Source organism: Cervus canadensis, chromosome 19 (assembly GCF_019320065.1).
Source record: "Cervus canadensis isolate Bull #8, Minnesota chromosome 19, ASM1932006v1, whole genome shotgun sequence".
Lineage (NCBI taxonomy): Eukaryota > Metazoa > Chordata > Mammalia > Artiodactyla > Cervidae > Cervus > Cervus canadensis.
The window spans coordinates 13,912,744-13,918,734 of NC_057404.1; the positions used below are offsets into that span (position 1 = coordinate 13,912,744).

The following is a 5,991-nucleotide window of genomic DNA, read 5'->3' on the forward strand; positions in this document are numbered from 1 at the left end:
TCAGAGACAAGTTTACTTTTTACCTTCAAAGATGAGCACATGTGAAAATATACCAAAATCAATGAAAAAAAATTTGATTTTTATAAAAATGTCCCAGATCCTGTTTACTCCTTGTGACTATTCCTTTGATAATATATAACATGGCATCATAACTTTAGAAGAGTTGGACCTTATTTCATGAACCTTTAAATGTGGGCTGGCTTTGTGATTTTCTGTGGTCAGTAGAGTATGAAAGAAGTTCCAGTATTCCATTTCCAAACAAAACATCAAAAGTCCCTGAATGCCTGTGTTCTCACTTTTGTTTCTCTAACTCTACTCTGAGAACAAGTAAATATGAGCCAACCTGCTAGACAATTAAAAAAAAATAATAATAATTTACAGTCCAGCCAGGACAAACAGAACCACCTAGTTGCCTGCTGCTAAATACAGATGTGCAAGTGGGTATCTCTGGGCCCTTAGAGACTAGGTGATCCCCTAGCCAACCCATACACATGTGAGCCTAAAAGGGCTTATTGTTTTAAGCATATAGGCGTTGTGTGTTGCTTTTTAAATAAATATTTTATGATTTTACTTCTATAATCCTTATTGCTTGCTTATTACTTATCAATATAATTATTAAAGTTGAGAGATTTTTACTTATAAAATATATTATTTGGAAATATATCATATGCTGCTATAATGGATTCAGTGCAATTACCTACTGCTATCATAAAATTGTGTAACCAGCGATTACAATCTTGCTTGGACCTAGAGTTTGAAAAGTGAAGAAAGTCAGAAAGAGAAAAAAACAAATATTGTATATTAACACATATGTGTGAAGTCTAGAAAAATGGTACAGATGAACTTATTTACAGGGCAGGAATAGAGACACAGATGTAGAGAATGGATGTGTGGACATGGAGGGGAAAAGAGGAGGGTGGGATGAATTGAGAGAGTATCACTGGCATATATATACTACTGTGTGTAAAATAGATAACTAGTGGGGAGCACAGGGAGTCCAGCTCGGTGCTCTGTGTTGAAAAAGTGTGAATGATCAACAGGAAGAGGGCCATGGATGGAACTGGGAGTCCCCAGAAATGACTCAGTCCCACTCCAACTTTGAGCAGGGAACAGCCAAAATGATGAAGTTAAAGGGGAGCTGGGATATGGCAGTGGATGTGTTGGGCATGGGGCCCTCTGACAACAAGAAGAACAAAAAGTAATAGGGAGACAGATGAAGAAATGAAACCAATCCTGTGCAGGCAGAAGTATGCTTTTATCGATGACCTTAGGCTGAGTAATGTCACTCAGTATATGCCTGTGCAGATGCCGCTGGCGCATGTGGTGGTGGTTTAATCACTAAGTTGTGTCCAGCTCTTTGCAACCCAAGGGACTGTAGCCCACCAGGTTCCTCTGTCTTTGAAATTTTCCAGGCAAGAACACTGGAGTGGGTTGCCATTTTCTTCTCCAGGGGATCTTCCCACCCAGGGATCAAAGCTGCATTGCAGACAGATTCACCAGGGAAGCCCATGGTGGCTGACCCACTTAGACTGGCTTTTTAAGGAAGAGAACGGAGAACCAGATGTTAAAACTTGGCTGGCTGGCCCCAAGGAAGAGGACTTGGAGGTGTCGTGCCTCCTGGGAAAATGAAAGAGAAGCCATGAGATGAGAAGGAGACCAAGATGAAGCCTCCTCTAGAGTAGCCAGGAAGATCTCTGGCCTCCCAAAGGATGGATCTGCCTCAGGGCTGCTCAGGAAGCTAAGCCTCATGCAGGAGGAAGAGTTGCTGTCCCTGCAGCTGCCAGACTGGCTCCCCAGCCAGCTGCCTCTTCAGGACTTCAAGACAAAGGTGGCGAATAGGGATGGACAGATGGTGGTTATAAAGCAGGATAAAGCAGGAAGCCAGGGTGCCAGAGAACGCTTGTACCCTGGCTGACCTGACGGAGTGTCAGTGATGTCACTCATCCACACGTCAGGGCAGGGGCAGTACCTCCTGGGCAAAGTCACTCTGCATGTGATGATGGGGACAGTCTGCTCTTTCCTGCAGGATCTGGTGGCCATGGGCTTTGGAGACAGTAGAATGAGTGAGATGACAGTCTTGGGATATGCAGAGTGCAAACTTATCTGCTCTCCCAATTTTGAATCCCTGTTGGATCACAAACACCAGTAAAATGAGCAGATGGAGAATGGTGATGACTGTGCCCGTGACCGCTGCCTGCTCCAAACGTTATGTTCTCATATCTGTTCCACGCAGAAGGGGCCTGTTTAGCCCGCCCAGTCCAGCCATTGTCCCAGTTTGCTCCACTCCACGTAGCTCCCTCCTACTGCGGCTGTGATCAAGGCATAGCCTCCCCAAAGCATGCAGCCTTACTGCTGGAGGGCTTGTCCCTGCAGTTTTCAACAGGCTGCATCCTCCCAGGTGGAGAGGGATCTGTGGGAAAGGACAGGATCCTCCTCTTGGTAACACTGTGGTTCTCATGTAGGAAAAGGAACAAGGGCTGCAGCAGCTTTGGCTCCCCTCATCCCTCCTGAGAGATGCAAGAGAGTCTCTTGGGTCTCTTGAGGGAGACAGCGGAGGCCTCTTGAGTCTGAGACTCAGCCCCTGATCTCTCTGTTACTAAGTGTGTAATTGGACAAACTCTGTAACCTTTCTGAGCTTCATAGTCCTCTTCTGACAAAAATGAGGATGATACCTACCTCATCAAGTTAGTATGGGGATGAAATGGAATAATCTCAATGAAAACTCCTTGCTGAAGCCAGACATACAAGGAAGTGCTCAATTAATGTTAGGTTAGTTTCCCTTATTTAAAAAAAAAAAAAAAGTGATGTGTTATCTGTAGTTAATAATTCAAATATTCATATAAAATTTCTATTGCAGTTTACTTAAAATTATTGAGCAGTAGGAATGACTTTTGGGAATTCATTGCTGGGATATATGATCATTCTTTATGTGAAATATTTAGTATCTCAAGTAGCTAAAAGAAATTTAAGAAATGGTATATATGTGGTCAAAGGTGATCAACAGTACAAAAAAAAAAAAAAAAATGTGCCTTTGTAGCCCTGTCTAGGCATATAGTCTGCAGCCCAAATAGCCAAGATAGACAGAAACTAAATTTTTGATGGCAAAAAATATGCAGTTAGAAATATAACTTGTGCTTACCAGCAAAATCAAAATTGAACATATGACTTGATAATGTGATTGACAGTGTTTAGGAATAGAAGTTAAAAGTCACAATAGTGATCAACTTATCAAGATGAGTGTTTATTGATAATAAAATATTGTTGTTGTTCAGTCACTCTGTCATGGCTGACTTTGCAACCCCATTGAATGCAGCATGTCAGTCCTCCCTGTCCTTCACCATCTCCCAGAGCTTGCTCAAACTCATGTCGATTCAGTTGGTGATGCCATCCAACCATCTCATCCTCTGTTACCCACTTCTCCTCCTGCCCTCAATCTTTCCCAGCATCAGGGTCTTTTTAAATGAGTCAGCTCTCGGCATCAGGTGGCCAAAGTATTGGAGTTTCAGCTTCAACATCAGTCCCTCCAATGAACACCCAGGACTGATCTCCTTTAGGATGGACTGGTTGGATCTCCTTGCAGTCCAAGGGACTCTCAAGAGTCTTCTCCAACACCACAGTTCAAAAGCATCAATTCTTTGGTGCTCAAGTTGACTTCTTTATAGTCAACTCTTTATAGTTCCACATCCATACATGACTACTGGAAAAACCATACCTTTAACTATATGGATCTTTGTCAGCAAAGTGATATCTCAGCTTTTTAACAATGTTGTCTAGTTTGTCATAGCTTTTCTTCCATGGAGCAAGCATCTTTTAATTTCATGGCTTTGGTCAGCATCTGCAGTGAGTTTTGAGCCCCCAAAACTTAAGTCTGTCACTGTTTCCATTGTTTCCCCATCTATCTGCCATAAAGTGATGGGACTGGATGCCATGATCTTAATTTTTTGAATGTTGAGTTTTAAGCAAGCTTTTTCATTCTCCTCTTTCACATTCATCAAAAGGCTCTTTAGTTCCTCTTTGCTTTCTGCCATAAGGGTGGTGCCATTTCCATATCAGAGGTTATTGATATTTCTCCCAGCAATCTTGAGTGCAGCTTGTGCTTCATTCAGCCCGGCATTTCACATGATGCACTCTGTATAAGTTAAATAAGAAAGGTGACAATATACAGCCTTGACATACTCTTTTCCCAATTTTGAACCAGTCCATTGTTCCATGCCCAGTTCTAACTGTTGCTTTTTGACCTGCACACAGATTTCTCAGGAGGCAGGTGAGGTGGTTTGATATTCCCATCTCTTTAAGGATTTTTCACAGTTTGTTGTGATTCACACAGTCAAAGGCTTTGGCATATTCAATGAAGCAGAAGCATGTTCTTCTGGAGCTTTCTTGTTTTTTCTATGATCCAACTGATTTTGGCAATTTTATCTCTGGCCTTTTCTAAATCCAGCTTGAATATCTGGAAGTTCTCAGTTCACGTATTGTTGAAGCCTAGCTTGGAAAATTTTTGAGCATTACTTTGCTTGCATGTGAAATGAGTGCGGTTGTGTGGTAGTCTGAACATTCTTTGGCACTGCCTTTCCTTGGGATTGGAGTAAAAATTGATCTTTTAGAGCCCTGCAATTACTACTGAGTTACCCAAATTTGCTGTCACATTGAATCCAGCACTTTCACAGCATCATATTTTAGGATTTGAAATAGCTCAGCTGGAATTCCATCACCTCCACTAGCTTTGTTTGTAGGGATGCTTCCTAAAGCCCATTTGACTTAGCACACCAAAATGCCTGACCCTAGGTGAACGATCACACCATCATGGTTCAGTACAGTTCAGTTGCTCAGTCGTGTCTGACTCTTTATGACCCCATGGACTGCAGCACGCCAGGCCTCCCTGTCTATCACCAACTCCTGGAGCTTACTCAAATGCATGTCCATCGAGTCAGTGATGCCATCGAACTATCTCTTCCCCATCCCCTTCTCCTCCCACCTTCAATCTTTCCTAGCATCAGAGTCTTTTCCAATGAGTCAGTTCTTCATATCAGGTGACCAAAGTATTGGAGTTTCAGCCTCAGCATCAGTCCTTCCAATGAATATTCAGGACTGATTTCCTTTAGGATTGACTTGTGGTTATCTGGGTCATTAATATCTTTTTTGTATAGTTCTATGTATTCTCGCCACCTCTTCTTAGTATCTTCTGCTTTTGTTAGGTCCATACGATTTCTGTCCTTTATTGTAGGTTGACATAGACTATTATATGTTCCTGAATTAAATGGAAACATTCCCACTGACAAAACTAGGCCAGGTTTTCTAGGATCAAAATAAAGTTTCCCTTTCACACTTGCCTTAATAAATGCTCTTAGGAACTTAACTTGCAAATTTCCATTGTTTGTCTCTGCTAACTACAGGCTTTATTTTCTTGGGCTCTAAAATCACTGCAGATGGTGACTGTAGCCATGAAATTAAAAGATGCTTGTTTCTTGAAAGAAAACCTACGACAAACCTAGACAGTGTATTAAAAAGCAGAGACATCACTTTGACAACAAAGGTCCACATAGTCAAAGCTATGATCATGTAGTCATGTATGGATGTGAGAGTTGGACTATAAAGAAGGCTGAGTGCCCAACAATTGATGCTTTTGAACTGTGGTGTTGGAGAAGACTCTTGAGAGTCCCTTGGACTGTAAGGAGATTAAACCAGTTAATGCTAAAGGAACTCAACCCTGAATAGTAATTGGAAGTACTGATGCTGAAGCTAAAACTCTAATAATTTGGCCACCTGATGTGAAGAGCTGACTCATTGGAAAAGATTCTGATGCTGAGAAAGAATGAGGGCAAGAGGAGAAGGGGGTGACAGAGGATGAGATGGTTGGATGGCATCATTGACTCAGTGAACATGAGTTTGAGCAAAGAGAGTGAAGGACAGGGAATCCTGGCATGCCGCAGTCCCTGGGATCTCAAAGAGCTGGACACGATAGAATGACTGAGCCACGGAAAATGCAGGGTC

At 42.2% G+C, this 5,991-nt stretch overlaps 1 pseudogene; it reads left to right on the forward strand.

Annotated features, from left to right (window-relative positions):
- The first annotated feature begins 1,076 nt into the window (after nt 1-1,076).
- LOC122422392 lies at nt 1,077-2,149 on the forward strand (annotated as a pseudogene).
- Nucleotides 2,150-5,991: the final 3,842 nt, after the last annotated feature.